The 23,176-nt window shown below is 36.9% G+C and overlaps 1 non-coding gene across 1 annotated transcript; it reads right to left on the reverse strand.

Moving 5' to 3' along the window:
- Positions 1-16,138: 16,138 nt before the first annotated feature.
- On the reverse strand, positions 16,139-16,245 carry LOC131252370 (small nucleolar RNA R71). Its single transcript, XR_009174394.1, has one exon. It is a non-coding gene; the product is annotated as a small nucleolar RNA R71 (small nucleolar RNA).
- Between the last annotated feature and the right edge of the window lie 6,931 nt (positions 16,246-23,176).

The raw sequence follows: 23,176 nt of genomic DNA on the forward strand, positions 1-23,176 counted from the left end.
AAAAAAATTAAAATTAAAAAAAAAAAGAAAAAAAAAAACAAAAGAAAAAAGACATCATCTCATCCTCAAACATTAACTTTTTCAGAAAAAGAAAATGGGTTGTATTCGAATCGATGGTACTACTCCATCCTTGTTAGCAGCCGATTTCAGCCCGGGCCGGATTAGGTATGGCCCTGGCCTCACCCAAGATGGTGGGACCCTTACCGTGGGCTATACCATATATATATATGTGTGTGTGTGTGTGTGTGTGTGTGTGTGTGTGTGTGTGTGTGAAAAAATGGTGATTGAACACCCCACCATTAAAAACTTCCTAGGGCCTACTTAGAGCCACTTACCTTCTAATTCAAATTACATTCAACTGCTAAATAGGGCTTTAATTAGATTATAATTTTGAATAGATTATAATTTTTATTCAAATTACATTCAACTGCTATACTTTCTTTTTGCTATCTTGTTTTGTAGGATTTAGGCAGGATGAATGGGAGCTGGATCGATGGATTTTCTTTCTTCATTCAACTTATTATTGTAAATATTATTTTAATATTTATTTTTAGGGCTGGCTAATGAATGGGCTATGGACAAGCTCAGCTAGTTTGATAGATCTTAAGAACCCGCAAATCCTCATTACAGGCCCATCATGAAAGGGATCATCTGATTGATGGAAGGGATATCTAACATAGATCAGTGGGGCCCATAGCTTGACCTCATAGGAAATCTCTCTCTCTCTCTGTTGTGCCATTTTGACGATTTCACAGGATCGTAACACATTTTAATTTCAACCATGATTTTTTTTTTTTCAGCATGAGCATAACTAAGTTATATATCTGCAGACTCTACCCATGTGGGCCTTGCTTTTCCTGGAGTCGTCGGATCATGGCAAAGAGAATGCAAGGTCACTCTGGCTTCTTTTTTTTTTGTTATTTTTTATTTTTATTTAACATGCTCTTGTGAGTGATTTAACCCATGAAATGAAGTGGGTCGATGGGCATGCATTACGCCACATAACGACCGTGGAATGGAATGGGATCACTGTAGAATGAAGATCATCACCCTTTGATATTTGGCCTTTCTCTCTCTTGAGTTTTCACCACTAATGTATATTTCTTCTGAGAATGTTCAGATCTTTGAATATTGGATATCCACCATCCCTAGCGAAGCCCATTATTTCAACACTTTGGATCATCAGACCTTGGGCCTTACATTCACATAATCTGAATCTTGATTATCAAACCTTGCGTCACATAATCCGAATCTTGATTGACAGACCATATACACTACAAAGCTTTCAAGATTAAGCTTAACCTACAGCCCTATGTGTGGGGCCCACTGTGATGTATGCATGACATCCAAATTACAGGTATAAAATAAATATGTAAAAAAAAAAGGTTTTAATCAAATATACTAGCATATACCCGCATTTCAGTAGACATTTACTAGCGCTTATCGGGGATTTCCCGGCGTTTTGAGAAAGCGCCCATAAAAGTATATAAACCGCGGGCAAATGTTACATTAGGTGGCGCCCAGCACAACTGCCAGTAAAAGTTTTACTAGCTATTTTCTCAGTCTTTTACCGGCACTTTTCTGACTGTTGATAAAAGTTTCACCAACAGTTTTCTCGGTCTTTACCAGCGGCTTTAACCGCCAGCAAAAGACGGTTTTCTTATAGTGTGTACTGCTTGAGCTTGCAAAATTGGATTTCGATATGTTGCAATTGATGCACCAGAGTGCGTTAATGGATATTTCATGGTAAGATTTTCATAATCTTTTAGTAACGTAATTGGGAAGAAGTAGATCCCAGCTTGTTTGGACATAGAAAAGGTAAAAGAACAAAAATGGGTTCCTATCATTGGCAAGAAAAAGAAAGGGCCTAATAGCCTCTTCATTGGAAATATTCCCTTCAATTTCTCACCAAATGGCTTGGAAGTCATGTTTGTGCATTCTGGCAAGATTATCGAGATCTTCATCCCAAGGAACCTGTGCACTGGAAAGAGTCGAGGGTCTCAATTTGGCATTCATCTCCAAATTCTTTCCTCATACCATTTTAATTACCACAAGTTAGAGAAGGTATCGTTTGCTAAGAACAGGGATCTTCACAATGCCACATTGTTGAGCAAGCTGAAAGTGTGGAATCCTTCAATGGTGGGCACTATATGCAACCCTTGGATTAGGATCTTTGCCATTCCAGCCCATGTTTGATGTGAATCAGTGATTATTGATATCAGTTTGATGTTTGGTTTGGGGGTGGATCTCAATATTGGCAAGCTTGATGGATCTTTCATGATGTATGCTCGAATGAGAGTTGAGGGACTTGCCTTCCCCATCTTTGCCCAACTAAAATGTTTTTCTTGTGTCAATCAAGAGAAGCCCACAACTCTTCCCCATCTTTGCCCAACTAAAATGTGTTTCTTGTGTCAATCAAGAGAAGCCCACAACTATAAATCCTGGCTCTACGGTCTTGGAGGTACAGAATTTATAGGTCATGGGGACCTAATCGTTTGGCCACATGTACAGGGTCCTTGCATGATTGATAGGTTGTGCGTCCTGTAATAATACTCAGATCAAAAGTTATGATCAATTTATAGTCCACATTCTTTTGGTCCAACCATGCTAGGAATGTGTCAGTGACACGTCCTACATCAAATCGTGGACTTCGATTGGAAAGGACTTGGAACCAATCCTACCTAAAGTTTATCTTCCCGAGTACGGGTACTCTAATCTCTTGTTAAATTTTAAATAATTTTTAAATAATAAATATAGGATTTTGCTAACATCTTCACCTTCATGCGGATGTTAGCGACGCCCGAAAACTTTTGAATGACATGTGGGATATCTAATGGCTAATTTGAACAGTCCATATTTGCATACCACAAGGGAGAAATCATGGTACAAAAATCATGCCAATTGGACAATCTTAAGAATCCGATCAATAGCATGGAAAGAGATAATCAAGATTAAGCACAAAAACAAATAGGTATGATCATCATCTTGAAATATCTATCCAATATATCCCACTTTGTATTGCTTATGATTTCAAGTAACACTTTGGTTTGATGATTCTAACCATGCATTCTATGGCTTGTAAAATACAAACAGTTCTAATAATTAGCCACATGTATAGGGCCAAGATGATATGATCATCGTAATTCTTCCACCATGGCTTTAAAGAAAAGTATTTTATACTATCTCCCCATGTGAGGAGGCAATAGAGCCCATATTTATGGTTTCAAAGCCAACGTACATGAAATCATACTTGTATTCCAAATTATCATTGTTCTAGAGTATGCTTATACCAACACTATGTAGTAGTAGAAATTGCCGAACTACATAAATGTATTTGTATTGTGGATTGTTACTTATCTCTCTCCTTTATTGATCTTGCAGCCAGAATCAGGCAAGTCATCTTCCCTATAACTCAAGGACTCGCCTAATACACTCTAATTCTCGCTTGTGCATTCAAACTATCTTAGCTTCTTATGATTGATAAGCTTATTTTAGCTATTTATTAATGTTAAGTGCCTTGCACTCGTTTATTCATACGAATCATGGCTTTATTTATGTCATAACTTAGGATTATTCCCTCTGGAATATAACTAAGAGCTTGTATTATATCACGGCCTAGAATGTAATATGAGATTGCTTGGAAGGTAATTGTCCTAATGGACTGGAAAATAAATGTTAAGGTTGACTAAAAAGTAAATGTTTTGGCTAGAATTAAAAAGCGCTCCCGTTAGGGGGATGTTACTTTAATTGACTGGAATGGGCTTACTATGGCAATGGTTGACTCCTGTTAGGGGGAGGAAATTGGACAGGGATTTAGCTCTCCCTAAGGGCATTTGCCAGAGCCGGTCGATGGCTCCCATTAGTGGAAGAAAATTGAACTGAATTATAGGCTTCTGTGGAAGGAGGATATTGGAAATGTATTTGGCTCCCGTTAAGGGGAGTTGGGTGAAATTGGTTAACTGTGTGCATGGTGGGGTTCGGAGGGTTGATGCATAGGTTGAGTGATTCCATTGGCATGCTAGGAGCTGTGGATGTGGCTTCAGCTTGAAGAAAGCAAGCCATGAGATTTTCAAGCCTTTGTAGGCTGACGGCCATGTCGACCAAAGAGGGGATAGTGGTAAGTTGAGTGGTTGGAAACCTGGGTCAGTCAGGAGGAGGTGAAGGGCTTGGAAAGTCTTCCTAGACAAACATGGCAGCTTGTGCATGAGTGCGCATGATACTTTGAAAGTTCGACACAGATTTTGAGGGATGTCAGACCCTTCAGACAGTTTTTAGGCTCAATTGTGAAGGAATGGCTTTTCACTTTTAGTTCTTCTCACCTTGCTTTCTTCCCCATTGTTTTTCTTTTCTTCTTCTTCTTGTTCTTCTTTTTTCTATTTTTTTTTTTAAATACTTTTCAATATAATAAATAAATACAAATGGAAATTACAAACAAGAACATAAATGGAGGATCAATATACATTAGAATAATGAAAAGTAAAGGAAAGAAAGCAAATGAGAACAATATTCACCAGTGTATAAAGGAAATGCATGAAAGTAACTAGGATCAGTATTCACTGCAGTGTCAACGGATTAGTTAGTAAAGAGCCAGTATTCATGGGAATGTTAGTTAATAACATATGAAAGTAAAACAAGACCGATATTAACTAGAAGGGCAACATGCTAAAATTATATATTCCCCGAAAATGTCATAAAATTTTGTATTTCAAGTTGGACCTTGGCCAATGGCTAAGATATCTCTAGTGGAATCAATATTTTGTGAATGCCACTTGTGTAACCACAGTCGTTTTCACTTATACTTACAAATTTAACAAATCGGGTATGAATTGATGTATAGATGTGTTTGATTATTGGAGTCTCCATCAACTAAATGAAGATTAGAATTGAGTTTGAACCAATGGATGGTCATCGAAAAACCCAGTCCTAAACCCTAAGGGGGTGTATGGCGCATGGCATTGGGAAGGATTGGGTGGGATGGGATTCAAAAAACATAATTATTACACATGGTAGGGATTGTCCCCTGATACCATGGGATAAGCTTAATTCCATGTTATGTTTGTAATACAGTGGTACATTGAATGGATATACCCACCATCATTTGAAACTATTGAGAATAACACATATGTGTTATATCCAAACCGTTCATTTGTTTTGTAACATCATTTTATGGCATGGGCCTAAAAATGTGGCAGATCCAAAACTTATGTGGCCCCAAAGAAGTTTTCAACGGTAGGTATTCAATCCCCGCTGCTTTCTATGGTGGGGTCCCTTGAGCTTTAGATCTACCTGATTTTTTGGCCCATGATCTAAAATGATCTCGAAAAATGGGTGGACGGTGTGGATATAGCCCACACATCATGGTGGGACCTACACAACTTGCTAACATTGAGTGGAATTGGCACGGTACCCAATGCAATTGCATCTGATCTAATTCTATTCTTTTCCATTCTTCCCAAGCATTGAGTGGAATTGGCACAGGACAAATGTAATTCCATCCCACTTAATCCCATCTAATACCATGTGTCAAACGCCCCCTAAGTGAAATGAAGAGCTAGCGATGTCCTAGAGGGGGGTGAATAGGACAATGCCAAATGATTGAAATAAATGTAGAATATATAAATATTACAAAAAAAATCTCAATCGCCCGAGTATTGAAACCTTGATTCCAAATAATTCGTAGAACAACTTTTACTTAAAATATTAGGCAAGACAACCTTATTTCGCGAATGTCTTTAAAATCAATCTTTCAAACTAGCAAGAGAATATATAAAAAGATTACAATATTCACCACAAGAATGAAATAATAAATAACATCCAATTACCCAAAAAATAAAGCATTCACCACACGGCATAAGGGGTTATAGTGGTTTGGTGCTTAAAACAGCCACACCTACTCCACTCTCAAAATTATTACCCTCGTAATTTTGGCTTTCACTATTAAAAGTTTTCACATGGACACCTTAACAACCTAATACAATTCCTCGTGATTTTCATAGGCTATCTTAGACAAAACCTCACTGATATTTTCACAGGCTATCTTAGACATAACCTCAAAAGAAAACAGTAAATGTACTTATCTTCAAATGTAGAAGACGTGGCAGAAGCTTGTGGCAGAAGGACTTCTTTCTTGAACGTATATGCTGCAGTGTTCAATCAAACAGAAGAATCTGGGGTTCTATTGATTTTAAAAATGAAAAATCCAAATGCTACTTGATTCAATTCTCTTAGATCTTAAAGAAGAGTATAGTTTACCTTCTTAGAATAAGATTAAAACGATCTAGAGATAAGGGAATTGGATAAGCTATAAAATAAATTTTATAAATACCACACTGATAGCTTTGCCGAAGACTTAAACTTCTCTCTCTTGCAGAAGAATTATATTAAATTTCGTTATTAATTAGAATGAGAGAAAGCCTCAATTTATAAGCAAAGATGTTACAACTTCAGCTAGCCTAAGATTAGCTTCAGCTGGCCGAAGTTTAGATTCGTTCCAACAACACTCAAATTCTGTTGTATAAGATTTATCTAAAATTCGGTTGGCGCAAGGATAAATTCGGCCGGCCGAATTTGCCACTCGGCTAGCCAAATTCCTGCAAAATCCAATTATTTGTGTTGCTGGAATTTCACTCGAACTTTCTCAGGCTAGCCAAATTTCAAGCTTAGGCTAGCAGAATTTTCAACAGAAGTAGCTATTTTACTCAGGCTTGAAGTTGGGTTGGCCAAGGAAGTTAGGCTGGCCGAACCAGAAGTTAGGCTGGCCAAATTCTATACAAAAAATGTTAATAAAAATCCATGATAGAGAATTTTTAAAAGCATATATTCTTAAGGTCTTTCTAGGGTTATATCACCTGTATTTTAACAAATATCTAAATCACCTTGTCTTGAACTTTGACTCTACGTTGTCTTGAATACGGACGACGATTTCTTTTGAGAAGATGTACCGATCTTGATATGATCATAAGCCGATCTTGAGCTGATCTTCAGGTATGTAGAGTAGTTGTGATTTCATACTTGTGTTTCTACCTTGAAGCGCTTTTACCTTACGAAATTTGACAATCTATGTGTGCTTAACATAATAGCACTTACAATCTTTCTCTTTGTCAATTTCATGACAAAACACACAACATTACACAATAATACATCCATTAACAAGATCAACTATGCATGCACAACCTTTAATAATCTTGAAGCTTCCATGTGTGAGTATCCTTATAATATTTGTAGCCATCTGTGATGCTCAAGTGATACCCCCCCTACGAAATACAACATATAGTATGCAAACAAAAATTGTATACATTCCATTCATTCATTCCATATGCATTCCATTCATTCCATATGCCGCCATTTACTCACACACCAAACACCAATTTCTCCCCCATTTTGTCACAAGTCGACAAAGGAAGAATCGGATGACATGAGAGATAAATATCAAGGCAAAGTAGATAAGATAAATGTTAGTAAGCAAGAATATCAGTAAGAAGGAATATCAATAAGCAAGAATAACAAGGAGAATAATACTGTTTAAGATAGTGTATGAAGTATCAAGCAAATCAACTCATACAACTATAATATAAGGAAATCATCCAAAATATCACAAATATCCAAAATATTTAGAATATCCAACCAAACAAAATATCCAAAGTAAACTAACCATCATAAGTAAAGAAGATAAACTAATCAAGCTCAATCCGACCCAGAAGAAGATAGTGCAGGCATCGAAGGATCATTAAGCCTCAAACTCCGATTGATGCGATAGAAGTACTTTTTCTTGTACTTCATTGTAGACTGTTGGGTTTGGACCAATGAAGCCTATGATACATGTAGAGCCTCAACCTTCTCCTCTAATGCAGATTACCTCTCATCAAATTAAGAGGGATGATAGTCAGAATTAGCTTGATCATCAGAATCTTCTAAGTCATTGAATATGTCATCCATGGTTGTGTCTCCTGCCGCCGGTGGTTCTTCTTCTCCTTTTCTTTGCTCAGGAAGGGGAGTGAAGTTCATCATATTCAAATTTGAGTTGTTGAAAGGGAGTTCGGATTCTAGTGCTTCAAACGTAGGGACTTGGACATTGTAATGAAAAGTAACACTCAACATAAGATGTCCAAAAGGAATCGACCCATGCTTGGGATGTAAGTGAAATTGAATAATGATGTAGCAAATCAAGGAGGTAGACAAATACCAATACCCGAAATAACAACATGGATGACTCTAAGCATAAAGGGAGTGAGATCAGTCTTATTCCCCGCTCTGCAATACACATTGGATGTGAAGATGCAATGTAAGACGTGGTATTTAGGAAATAGTTTGTTTGAGAGTAAGGCATTACCAGATCGCCATTCAGTATTGAAACCACACAATGTTCTTGTAATAGTTTTCTTTTTCAGAGTTAGACATTTTCTCTGAAAGTGCGATGATTGGAATTCCATCATCTGCAATGTCTATGTCCATTAAAGCAGATATGATAGAAGGCGTAATTGTGAGTGTTTCTTCTACAAATTGAATAAAGAAGGAAAAATTCTTAAGAGAAACATCACAAATAGAGGCATACATGCCTTGCACTACGGACCGGTAAGTCGTTCCACCCCAATTCAAAATACATTCCCATCCAACCTAAAAAAGAATTGGAACTAGACCAAAAAGAGCAATATGGTCTAGATTTACTATTTTTTCAATGATAATGTCCCTTATGCGAAAATCTCGGACAATTTTCGGATCATCATCCGGTGAACGTATGGTCCGAAAACCAAGAGGATAGGATCTAGAAGATGAACCAGCTCTTGATTTACGTACTGATTTTTTAGCTCGACATTCCATTATAAATGCATAAGAGAAATTATAAGAAAAATGCAAGGAAGAAAGTATATCAACTTTTGATGAAAAATCCGACAAGAAAAGGGTTCAAATTGATGAAGAACTACTTAAACTAGCAAATCTAGTGAAGGACAACCAAAATCTATGAGGAAATTGAAATAAAATTACTTACAAGAGATTTTGGTTGATGAGTTGGTCGAATGGGGCACCGACTAGTCGAGGAAGAAGATGTGGAGTGAAAATAAATTGAGAGTTTTTTCCCTTTTGAGCAAACCCGTGCGAAGCATGTGCTCAGCTGGCCGAAAAATCTCAAAATTTTTAATTTTTTAATTTTTATTAATATTTTATTTTCCATTTTACTTTTCATGCATTTCATAATTACAAATAAGCATAAAATTTAATGCAAAGAAAAGAATAATTAATTAACAATATACAATCTAATATTATGCTTCAGATTTGAAAAGTTAACATTGCCAAGCAGCTTATCTGCAAGTTGCTTCTCAGCTTGAATGTATTCCTGCATGATAGTTTATCTTCAACTAATTCTCGAATATAATGGTATCGTATGTCAATATGTTTTGTACAAGAATGTTGAATTAGATTTTTAGAGATATTTATTGCACTAGAATTATCTCAATATATTGTCATCGTATCTTGTGTAATTCCATAGTCAACTAGCATTCTTTTCATCTATATTAGCTGAGTGCAAGTATTTCCTATAGTAATATATTCAGTCTTTGTAGTAGATAGAGATTTAGAATTTTGTTTCTTACTGAGCCATGATTCTAAGTAGTTTTCAACATAGAAACAACCACCGCTAGTAGATTTTCTATCATCGACCTACCCAGTCTGCATCTGTCTAACCTGCGATTTGAATAGACGTATCATGTAGATACCATAAGCCTAAGTTTGTAGTACTTGCGACATATCTGATTATCTGTCTGACTGCAGATAAGTGAGATTCTTTCGAATCAAATTGATATGTAGCACATATTCTAACACTAAATGCAATATTAAGTCTACTAACAGTTAAATACAGAAGACTACCGATCATACTACGATATAGTTGAGAGTCTACACTTTTACTTTGATTCATCTTTTGAGAGTTTAAGAATTGTACTCATTAGAGTGTTGAAATTCTTACCATTCTTAAAGCCAAACCTTTTTACAAAGTTCAATGCATATTTGGTTTGTAAGATGAACATATCATCTTCAAGTTGTTTGACTTGTAATCCAAGGAAATATTTTAGTTCGCCGACCATACTCATTTCAAACTTGGATTTCATTAGATCTGCAAAATCAGTAGATAACTTAGCACATGTAGATCCATAAATAATATCATCAACATAAATTTGAACAATCAGGATATTATCATTATACTTCTTGACAAATAAGGTTTTGTCAACACTACCCACAACAAAATTATGACTGAGTAAAAATTTAGTCAACTTTTCATATCATGCTCTGGGAACTTGTTTTAAACGATGAAAAGTATTTTTAAGACGGTGAACATGATTGGGAAGTTTGGTATATTCAAAACCCTTTAATTGTTCAATATAGACTTCCTCATTTAGATCACGGTTTAGAAAAACATTTTTTACATCCATTTGATAAAATTTGAATTTTTATGGCATGTAATGGAAATAAATAATCTAATTGGTTCAAGGCATGCAACTAGTGCAAAAGTTTCATCGTAATCAATACCTTCTATCTGAGTATAACTTTGTACAACCATTCGTGCCTTATTTCTGATAATGTTTCCCATTTCATCAATTTTATTTTTAAAAATCCACTTGGTTCCAATCACATGTTTGTCAGTAAGTCTGAAAACCTACATCATTTCTAATAAATTGATCTAATTCATCTTGCATGGCATTTATCCAACTTTCATCAGCGAGCGCTTCATTTACATTACTTGGTTCAATTTGGGAAGTAAAGCAGACATTATTACATATATTTTCTAGTTGTCTTCTTGTCTGAGTGCCAGTGTGAGGGTTACCAAGTATTTGATTAGTCGGATGGTCTTTGACTAACCTTAACTCAGTATTGTCTGATTTAGAAGAAGAGTTAGGTACATTAATCAAATTGACATCATCATCATCTTGATCAAGACTGGGTGTGATCTATCGATCATCTATCACAACATTTATAGATTCTTGTATAACCCCAGTTCTTTTGTTAAGAACACGGTATGCCCGACTATTTAGGGCATAACATAGAAATATTCTCTCATCGCTTTTGGCTTCAAATTTTCTCAAGTTTTCACGATCACGTAAAATAAAGCATTTGCTTCCGAAAGTTTGAAAATATTTAACAGTGGGCTTTTTGTTAAATCATAGTTCATAAGCTGTTTTGTTTTTAGCTTTTCTAATATAAACACGATTAATTATATAGCATGCAGTACTAATAGCTTCAACCCATAAAGTTTTAGGTAGGTTCATGCTATTTAGCATTGCATTAGCCATTTCTTATAGAATTCTATTTTTTCTTTCAGCAACCCCATTTTGCTGAGGTGTTTTTGGAGCAAAAAATTCATACAATATACCATGATCATTGCAGTATTTTTCAAAATTGTTATTTTCAAATTCAATACCATGATCACTTCTAATTATGATTACAGATAACTCTTTTTTTAGTCTGAATGCATTTTATAAGCTTTCTGACTTCATCAAGAATATCTGATTTTTCTCTTAGAAAGGCTACCTAAGAATATCTAGTGTAGTCATTAACTATAACTAGAAAATATTTCCTTCCACATCTACTCTCCATTCTACCTAGTCCGACTAAATCCATATTGAGAAGTTCAAGAGATCTAGTCGTGGCTAAAGAGTTCACTTTCTTGTAACTTCTCCTAACTTGTTTGCCTATTTGACATACGCCACAAATTTTTTCTATCTTTTTCAGTTTGGGTAAGCCACGTAAGTGATCTCTTTTGCTCAATTTATATAAATCTCTATAATTTACATATCCAAGATGTTGATGCCATAGTTCAGTCTCGTATGTTTGGACCATGTAACACGAATGATTTGTTAAGCAAGAGTTATCAATTATATAATAATTTTTAGAAGTTTTGTGACCATTTAATATTACATTTCCTTTCTCATTTATTATCTCACATCCATGATTTGAAAATTTTACGCTATGTTTATTATCACAGATTTGAGATATGCTTAGAAGATTATGTTTTAATCCTTCAACATATAGAACATTTTCAAAGAGAGGTAAGTTAGGAAGTTGAACATTACCTTGGTCAATAATCTTGCAGTTGCTTCCATCTCCGAATGTAACTGAGCCGCCATTTATTTGGTTGATGTTTAAGAGAATAGCGTTATCACCTGTCATGTGTCTCGAACATCTACTATCTAGGTACCATCTTGAATGGTTACTTGCTTTAAAAGCTATGTGGATTACAAGACACTTAACCTTTAGAACCCATTTCATTATGGTTATATGTTTAGGAGGATCTCTTAATTCTTGCTGAGTTTGGGAGTTGGGATTTCTCTTGTTTCTATATACTCCAGTTTTACCAGAGTTGCATTTCAATAGCTCTTTAAGCAAGTCCACTATTTTCTCAACTAAAGAAGGATTTTTGTTATCATTCCTTTAATGTTTATAGTATTTGGCAGCTCGATCCCATCAAAATTTCAAGGAAAATCAAGTTTGGTTGCTGGAAAATTGGGTGTAATTCTTAATCCCATCGAAGCTCAGTTCGATGCCATTGAAGCCAATTCGACGACATCAAAATTATCAACAATTTTATGATAAACTCACTGGACTGTTCTGGATGATTCTCAATTCCATTGAACACATGTTTGATGACATCGAAGCTAGTTCAATGTCATCGAAGGACTAGCAATCTCATTGAAGACTTACACGGTGCGCGATGGGACACTTTCCAAATTCAAATCCAACTCGCCGACTAGACTTCGATGGCATCGAAGTCCCATCAAAGGTGCCATCAAAGCGGTCTAAAGCTGTATAAACTAGAGTCGATTTTCGCAAGGCCTATATAATGGAGTTCTTTGAGGCATTCTAAGCACGAATTAGAGTTAGAGGAGTAGAGTAAAGGGTGTAACAACTTCCAAGGAGTTCTGTTGAGGGTCAAATATTGTATATTAGACTCCAGTTATTGCATGATTTTATGAACATAATATTGTTCAATGCCATATTTTAATCGTGTTTATGCCGCAAGATGAATTTAGGAGCCTATACTGAAAAAGGGTACTAAAAGTATGGATTTAATGCTCAGAAATCATCAAGGCAAGGGACGGACTTCAGGGGACTGAGATCGACGATTTTACATGGCCGAGATTCAAGAAAATCATGTTCGTCACACTAAAGAAGCTTGAAAAGTCAGTCAGAATACAAGATCACAGGGTTCCCACCATCCGTTGGGCTCGAAACTTCATATATGGCCTGAGGACCATAAATTAACCGTACACGTCAAAATTTAGACATTGGATCAGTGTTTAAGTAACCTGATGGACAAAATCAGACAATAACCATTAAGAAAGCATCTTGGACATCCTTGAGAGATCGGGACCCAAATTGAACCGATGGAAAGAGCATGAAAAACAGTGGATATTCGTCAAATTTCACTTCTTTTAGATGGTGCGGTAGGGAGAAACGAACCACATACGTTTATAGAAGGGAGAGTGAGAAATTTGTAAATAACCAAAACTCTATATGCATGCACGTAAGTAAGAAGAGGTTTGCTTCAACGTTCAGTATTGACTCATCACAGGTGGATGGTGTGGCCCACTTAGAGTTCGGATTTACTTCATACTTTGACCCATGAGCTTACACATTACTGAGAAAATAATGAGCGGAGTAGATCTCCGAAATGTCATCAAAAGTGGGCCCCACCTAGTTTTTGAACAAAACTTTTCAAAAGCTGTCTTCTAGCGCAAAACGTCCAGGGACGAACTTGCTTACAGTTGGGTGTTGACATTGGGCCCTACCCATCATCCATTTCAATGATCGGGACCGTCCATTGTGTCTAAAGGGGGGGCGTGACCGTCACCTAGGTGTCTATTTTGTCCCATGAAAGCATTGTAGGTACATGAAGTCTCAAATGTAAGATTGAACGGCAGAGTCTTTGCTGCAAAATCAATCACGTGGGCCACCACGAATCTGATCTAAAACTGATCAAGCCTGACTGGTTTTTCGAGGGAAAACAAATGGACGGCGTGGATTTCTTTGATAAGTCAGATTATGGGCCCACCAATCATCACCGATGCGTAAGAGTTTCTAGGAATTTCTATTGCGTAAACAGAGTGGGTTTCCGACTCTGTTACAACAACCACTCCCACCGACTGCTATTACTTATAAAAGGTGACGAGAGAGAAAGAGAAGGCATTCAATTTTCCAGGGACGTGGGCAGAGGCAGAGAAAGAGTAGAGTAATATTTATTTAGTTTTTTTTCTGTTTCTTTTTAGTATTTCTTTTAAGATGTTGAGCCTAATCATGTTGGGCTAAACCTCTTAGCTAGGGCTAAGAGGTGAAGCTTGTAACATAATTGGGACATTTGCTTGGCTTTGATTTATGTTTTATTGAACTCTTATGGATTCTAGTTATTTATGAAAGTATATTTTTAGTTTTTAACGGTTTGTTGTGACTCAAATTACAATGGATCTGCGATAGCTTTAAGTATGTTTTTTCCATTATTGAGATTGTGAAATTAGTAAGACCTGTTGTTCACCATCGTCCCATGGGCATGGTAGGGTGACGGAATCCTTCCTAACTTGCATAATTCTCTCATGATTGGCTGAAAGATTGGTAAATTGTTGTTGTTTGCCATAGTCTCTTGGGCATGGTTAGGTGACGTAATCACTTCCAAATCTTCACCACTCTTATATATTGATGATTAGATCCATGAGAAGTTTAGAGATCTAACAAATCTCTTCTTATCAACTGGATAGGATAGGACTCTAATTCCAGTTGTATCCCTGAATCAATACAAGGTAGCTTTCCAATTGTTATAAGTGGATCCTTGGCACCCTAGTTCCCATCTTTATTTTCACAAGTTTTAGAGTAATACTTCACCATTATTCCCTCATATTCACTTGATTTAGATTTCATCTTAGTCTAGTTCTAGTTCTAGTTAGTTTCAGATTACGTATAGGTTTCAGTTCCCGTGGATTCGACCTCGGTCTCACCGAGTCTATTACTACATCACAACCCTATACTTGGGGAGTGAATGAACAAGTTTTTGGCGCCGTTGCCGGAGATTGACGGTTACGTTTTTCTGAGATTAACTAGTTTTAGGATTAGTTTAAGATTAGGATTTTCTAATTTTAAGTTAGAATTTTCTCTGTTTTTAAAAACTAATCTATTTTCCTGTTTTATAGGACCTTGACATACACATTTTAAATTGGTAATATCTTTCTAATTTTCTAGTCTTTCTGTTTTCTATTTTATATTAGGTTTTATCTTTAGAAACTTTCTAATTCTAGGATTTCTTCAAATTTAGAAACTAATTGTCTTTCTATTTTAGGTTTAAAATTTTCCTAATTTATTTTTAGAAACTTTCTATTTTTCCTTTTAGAAAATTTTCTTTTTTTAGAAACTAGTTTACTTTAGGATCTCCTGCTATTTCTAGACTTTGTATCTGTAGAAATTAACTTGGTTTGTTTTGTTTTGCAGGTTCTTAATTTAGGACTTCTAATTTGGTAACTTCCTTCCAACTCTTTTCTCTTATTTTCTAAATTTGTATTTCTTCCTTTCTTTTAGATATAGGTTTAGAATTTGAATTGAGGGTTGCGAGTGTTTTATGCCCAAGTGGGTTCGTGACAACACTCTACGTTTCGTGGAGGATTGGTTGAGGGGTTATCTATCCATCGCAGGATTAGACACCACTTGAGATTCTCAGAGTTAATTGAGGTTATGGCCACAAATCAACCTCTTCTACCCCAACCTAGGGTGGAGGACATCCAAGATAAGAATGAGGTGCATCAAGCACCCCCACCTCGTACTTTACGAGATTATTTACAACAGGCGGGGGTGAGTATGTCCTCATGCATGATTTTTTTCCAAAAATACGGGACACATGAATATCAAGCCAGGGGTGATTCAACTCCTTCCAAAGTTTCATGGGCTTGAATCTGAAAATATGTATCTACACTTGAAAGAGTTTGATGAAATCATAGCCACTTTATACTTTCCTAACGTGTCTGAGGACACAGTCAGGCTGAAACTCTTTCTCTTTTCTTTGAAAGAGAAAGCTAAGACGTGGTTACATTCACTACGTCCCCGATCTATTGGCACATGGAATGACATGACAAGGGAGTTCATAAAGAAATTTTTTTCATATCACAAAACGAACACCCTTAGAAAGTCAATTATGAACTTCGCCCAAAAGGAGGATGAAACATTCTTCCAATGTTGGAAGCGGTTCAAGGACCTTGTCAGCTCATGCCCGCAACACGGATTTGAAACGTGGCACATTACATACTTTTTCTATGATGGACTAACATCTTCCACGTGTCAATTGGTCGAGACAATGTGCAATGGAGAATTTATTAATAAAAATGTCGATGATGTGTGGGATTACTTGGATAGACTTGCTGAAAACACACAAACATGGGACATATACCCAAAATCAAATACCACTTCTAGGCCCACTCAATCAAAGGAAATGGGCGGAGTGTAACTTATAAAAGAGGATGATGATCTCAATTCTAAAGTGGCTAATCTCATAAAAAAATTCGAGGCCATGGGATCAAGGAAGGACAAGGGTAAGGAAGTTGTTTGCGGTATTTGTGATTGTAACAGTCACACAACTGAAAATTGTCCAACTATATCTGCCTTTCAAGAGGTACTGATTGAGCAATCTAATGCTGTAAATAACTATCAAAGACCTTTCAATGGACCTACCTCTAATACGTACAATCCTGGTGGGAAAAATCATCCAAATTTTAGTTGGAGGAATGGACAAACTGATACCCCTCAAGGTTTCTTTAATTAGACTTCACAACAACAACAAGAGAAACCTCAAGAGGATCTGATTTTAAAACATTTTGAAAAGCAAGATCAATTCAATCAGAATATGCTACAAGTCTTGCAAGACCTTAACAAAACATTACAATGACTTAAGGCTGAAAACAGGATTGGGAATAAGGGGAGCCTCCCAACTTAACCTCTTCTCAAACCAAAGCTACAATATGAAGTTGGCAACCCAAGCTCTTCAAATCAAATGAAGCACGCTAAATCCATCACCACTCTTAAGAGTGGGAAGATTATTGATAAAACCCTTCCGGTTAGGCTTGAAAAGCCTCAAGAGTCAGAAGAGGACAACAATGATGGATCTAGTGATGCCCAACAAAAATTAGAACTGGAACTTCTAGAGAAGCCAGTTGCTCCATTTCCCCAACGGTTGGTTGCACTAAAACCTCTCTCTAACTCTCAGGATATTCTAGAGGTGTTGAAACAAGTGAAAGTCAACATTCCTCTACTTGATGTCATAAAATAAATACCTTTATATGCCAAATTCCTGAAAGACCTATGCATGACCAAACGATGACAGAGTATTCAAAAGAAGATCTTCTTGACTGAGAAAGTGAGTGCCATCCTGAAGCAAGACGTGCCGCAGAAATTCAAAGATCCCGGTAGCCCAACCATATCAGGTGTAATCGGGGACTATCGAATTGATCATGCACTTCTTGACTTAGGAGCGAGGGTCAATTTGATTCCCTACTCGGTATACAAACATTTAGGCTTGGGTGAATTAAAACCCACCCTAACCACAATACAACTTGTTGATCGTTCTATTCGTGTACCAAGAGGGATAATTGAGGATGTGTTGGTCAAAGTCGATAGATTTTACTATCCTGTAGATTTTATCATCCTGGACACCGAACCCATCAATAACATGAGCTCTCAGATTCCCGTTATTCTTGGTCACCCAGTCCTTGCCACTTCAAATGCAATTATCAATTGCAGGAATGGTGTCATGACTATGTTTTTTGGAAATATGACATTGGAGTCAAACATCTTTTTCAATAATTGCAGAAACTCAGAGGATGATGACGATTTCTACGATATTAACATGATTGATTCTTTCGTGGAAGATAGAACGCCTCTGAGCTTATCCTCTGGCCCTCTAGAGACGTGCCTAACACACTCCCATGACTTGGATGATGACATAATTAGGGAGACGTGTGCCTTGCTTGATACTAGGCCGGTACTTGAAGTTAACCAGTGGAGGCCACAATTTGAAGAATTGCCCCAAATTGATGTCGTGCCTCTGTCGTCTAACCTCAAGCCACCGAAGGTTGACCTAAAACCTTTACCCTCTGATTTAGAATATGCCTATTTAGGTCAAGAAGAGACATACCCAGTGGTGATTTCATCTCACCTTGAGAACAAACAAGAGAGTATGTTCATTTCTACTCTCAAAGAAGATAAAGGAGTTATTGAACATATCATCACAGATCTCGATAGGATGAATGAACTCCTTTCAACTGAATGTTTCGACTCTTTAGATGATTATTTGGCACATTTTGCAGATTCAAACGATCCCATGATACAAGAAATAGTGGATGCCTCGTAAGACAATACCTCGGTAGTTGTCACGGACCGAGAGAACCCTTATTTTGAAGTACCTCCTCCCTCAGATCCTGAATGGTTACCATTAATGGAGGAGGAGCTGAAAATTGAACTAAATAGTGAAACTTCGGCATGTGTTGAGACTATACCACCTACTACAAATTTTTCTGAATTTCATTTACTTGTAGTCTCTGATTCATCATGGTGTACTAATTTCAAAATTTTTTCTGCCACAGGTGAATCGTATATACTTTGGACACTTCAGACGATTAAAAGAAAACTTTATGCTGAGGTCCCTCAATTTCTCTGAACATTCACGTTCCAGGACATCCAAGCCTACTGCAAAACAGGCTTTTGGATGATCTTGTTGAAAAATCTTCTGAGAAATTTACCAAGATACTGGCTGACGGAAGAACCTAGATGCATGATTGAGTAGATTTTTGGTGCTTTCACAGTTGAGGATTAAAATTTACTGCTTTCATAGGACTAGGGTAGTTTGCTTTATGCTGTTCTAGGATAGACGGTTTTATGCCATTAGGTTAGTTTGCTTTATACATTGTTTTATGATAGTTTGCTTTTGTTGGTTTCTCTCTTGTGCTAACCCGGTCTTATGTTGATATTTTTGAAAAGCCTCTCAATTCTTTTGTCCAGGTATTATCTTTCCATCACTCCTCTGTTACTTTCATTGTCCCATATGCATTGCATGCTTATTTCTTTTACATTGAGGACAATGTAGATTTTAGGTTGGGGGTGGGAGATTAAGTTACCTAATCAATATTTTTTTGGTCTTGAGCACAAAAATTGTGAAAATTTTTAATTTTTCTGGAATTTCTTGTGAATTCAAAGTGATTTTGATGGCCATCTAGGGCTCTTAGAATTTCAAGATACATGATGTTGGTAATTTATGACTCTTGGATTCCGTATCTGTTAGATTTCACAGTTAGGTTTGAATTGTTAATCCAGAATTAGAAGTTGTAAACTTTGAGTGAGTTGTGATTTCACATGTCACATCTCGCGTTCACATTAAGGTTTCAGTTTGATATTGAAGGGTTAACTTGGTAATCACTAAGCATGTAAGGAACCAGCCTGGAAAATTTGCCCATCAAGATCAATAAAAAAAAAAGAAAAAAAAGAAAAAAAAGAAGAAACCTTTGGAAAGGGTGGGGCGAATACTCTTCACTATAGGTTTGCTCCCTATAAGGGTAGATTTAATTCCCCATGAGTGATATGTGAAAATGGTTGGGTGTACGATCTTCACCATAGGTTTGCTCCCTATAGGTGAGGATTTGATTTCCCTCCTTGGCATAATTTTAATGGAAAAATCAAAAGTTGGTAGAAAAAAAAATGATCTGTGAGGCACATTTTAGTTTAGGTTTTTGGTGTCCTGAATGCTCTTGTTGGTTATCAATGATATCATGAGATAGAGAAGTGAACCTTAATGATAAGCCGAGATTACACTATACACTCATAGATCATAATGTTTAGAATTTTTTCTAATTACAGGATTAATACTTTGATCTTGATTATGAAATTTACCGTGCGCTTAGTCTAGGAGAAAGTAATGCCCAATATTCATGAATCCTAGAATTCTATTGATTGGATTGTTGTTCAAAAATCACTCGAGTTTATAAAAATTGTCCAGTAATTCTCAACTTATTTTTCGCATACTTTGCTCGGGACTAGGAAAATGCTGGTTGGGAGTTGTGTTGAGGGTCAAATATTGCATATTAGACCCCAGTTATTGCATGATTTTACGAACATAATATTGTTCAATGCCATATTTTAATCGTGTTTGTGCTGCAAGATGAATTTAGGAGCCTAGACTGAAAAAGGGTGCTAAAAGCATGGATTTAATGCTCAGGAATCATCAAGGCAAGGGACGGACTCCAGGGGACCGAGATCGACGATTTTACATGGCCGAGATTCAAGAAAATCATGTTCGTCACACTAAAGAGGCTTGAAAAGTCAGTCAGAATACAAGATCACAGGGTTCCCACCATCCGTTGGGCTCGAAACTTCATATATGGCCTGAGGACCATAAATTAACCGTACACGTCAAAATTCAGACCTTGGATCAGTGTTTAAGTAACCCGATGGACAAAATCAGACAATAACCATTAAGAAAGCATCTTGGACATCCTTGGGAGATCGGGACCCAAATTGAACCGATGGAAAGAGCATGAAAAACAGTGGATATTCGTCAAATTTCACTTCTTTTGGACGGTGCGGTAGGGAGAAACGAACCACATACGTCTATAGAAGGGAGAGTGGCAAATTTGTAAATAACCAAAACTCTATATGCATGTAAGTAAGAAGAGGTTTGCTTCAACGTTCGGTATTGACTCATCACAGGTGGATGGTGTGGCCCACTTAGAGTTCGGATTTACTTCATACTTTGACCCATGGGCTTACACATTACTGAGAAAATAATGAGCGGAGTAGATCTCTGAAAATGTCATCAAAAGTGGGCCCCACCTAGTTTTTGAACAAAACTTTCCAAAAGTTGTCTTCTAGTGCAAAACGTCCAGGGACGGACGTGCTTGCAGTTGGGTGTTGACATTGGGCCCTACCCATCATCCATTTCAATGATCGGGACTGTCCATTATGTCTAGAGGGGGGGTGTGACAGTCACCTAGGTGTCCGTTTTGTCCCATGAAAGCATTGTAGGTACATGAAGTCTCAAATGTAAGATTGAACGGCAGAGTCTTTACTGCAAAATCAATCACGTGGGCCACCACGAATCTGATCTAAAACTGATCAAGCCTGACTGGTTTTTCGAGGGAAAACAAATGGACGGCGTGGATTTCTTTGATAAGTCAGATTATGGGCCCACCAATCATCACCGATGCGTAAGAGTTTCTAGAAATTTCTGTTGCGTAAACAGAGTGGGTTTTCGACTCTGTTACAGCAAACACTCCCACCGACTGCTATTACTTATAAAAGGTGATGAGAGAGAAAGAGAAGGCATTCAATTTTCCAGGGACGTGGGCAGAGGCAGAGAAAGAGTAGAGTAATATTTATTTAAATTTTTTTCTGTTTCTTTTAGTGTTTCTTTTAAGATGTTGAGCCTAATCATGTTGGGCTAAACCTCTTAGCTAGGGTTAAGACATAATTGAGACATTTGCTTGGCTTTGATTCATGTTTTATTGAACTCTTATGGATTCTAATTATTTATGAAAGTATATTTTTAGTTTTTAACGGTTTGTTGTGACTCAAATTACAATGGATCTGCAATAGCTTTAAGTATGTTTTTTCCATTATTGAGATTGTGAAATTAGTAAGACCTGTTGTTCACCATCATCCCATGGGCATGGTAGGGTGACGGAATCCTTCTTAACTTTTACAATTCTCTCATGATTGGCTGTGAGATTGATAAATTGTTGTTGTTTGTCATAGTCTCTTGGGCATGGTTAGGTGATGTAATCACTTCCAAATCTTCACCACTTTTATCTATTGATGATTAGATCCATGAGAAGTTCAGAGATCTAACAAATCTCTTCTTATCAACTGGATAGGATAGGACTCTAATTCCAGTTGTATCCCTGAATCAATACAAGGTAGCTTTCCAATTGTTATAAGTGGATCCTTGGCACCCTAGTTCCCACCTTTATTTTTACAAGTTTTAGAGTAATACTTCACCCTTATTCCCTCATATTCACTTGATTTAGATTTCATCTTAGTCTAGTTCTAGTTCTAGTTAGTTTCAGATTGCGTACAGGTTTCAGTTCCCGTGGATTCGACCTCGGTCTCACCGAGTTTATTACTACATCACAACCCTATACTTGGGGTGTGAACAAGTTCTTTCTTCTTCTCTAATTAGTTTATCATATTTTCTTTAAGAGTTTTTATAATGCCTCAGGTTTTCAGAACCCGAGTATATGACTCAATTTCCAAAAACCCAATTGTTAACCTTTAAATATAACAAAGTCCCACGTATATTTTCTTTTTCTTTTTCAGAGTTGACAGTTTTGCAGAAGAGCAACAAATCAAGCATAAAGGAAATTGTATATTCATTCAAATTGTATGAGCAGTTGCCCAAAATAACTTATACAAACCAATGTCTCTATACTATCAAATACAGGAAATATACAATTTAACATATGAGAAATAATAAAATGCATATAAAGTTGAGCCACAAGATCGCGTAACTACACTGGCAGATCCAGTCATGCACCCTTGGTAAGTGTACCCTGCTCTTCATCAATCTTGACATGGATATTATTTAAACCACCTACACTACCTGTATGATTATATATTCGATGAATGAGTGGTTAGCTCAGTGTGAATTCCCCTCAAGATTACACACTACCGCATTAGTTAAGCATAGTTGTAAACAAAAAGGCATTCAAAACAATACACGATGCAGTCTTATTAAATGTATAGATGCATGAGTGTACATCAACTGGGGATGCGTATCCAGTTGGCTTTTAGGCAAAACCCGTGCATGTGGCGGGTCACCAACGAAAGTACATCCCGTACATGCGCAGTGTCAAACTCACTAAAAGTGGGCCGATAATCGATGGCCTGGGAGCGAGCGAAACGATACCACAACCAAAGTCTAAAGGCATGTGCTACAACATCTAGAATTAGCCACCCGTCATCACCCGTATGCTATAAATGCATGATTAGCGTAACCATTATTATTTCATTTACAACCAACAGATTTAAGATAGTTCAAAGGTCACTACGGGGAGCTTATCACCCAGCGTAGGCCGACAACTCGGGCATAAGTCTCATACCACCATCCCCAGCTCATGAGACTCCAACATTGGGATGTTTAATGGAACATCATCGATTAGAGGCCAATCATAGTTTG

This window comes from Magnolia sinica, chromosome 7 (assembly GCF_029962835.1).
Source record: "Magnolia sinica isolate HGM2019 chromosome 7, MsV1, whole genome shotgun sequence".
NCBI classification, from domain to species: Eukaryota; Viridiplantae; Streptophyta; class Magnoliopsida; order Magnoliales; family Magnoliaceae; genus Magnolia; species Magnolia sinica.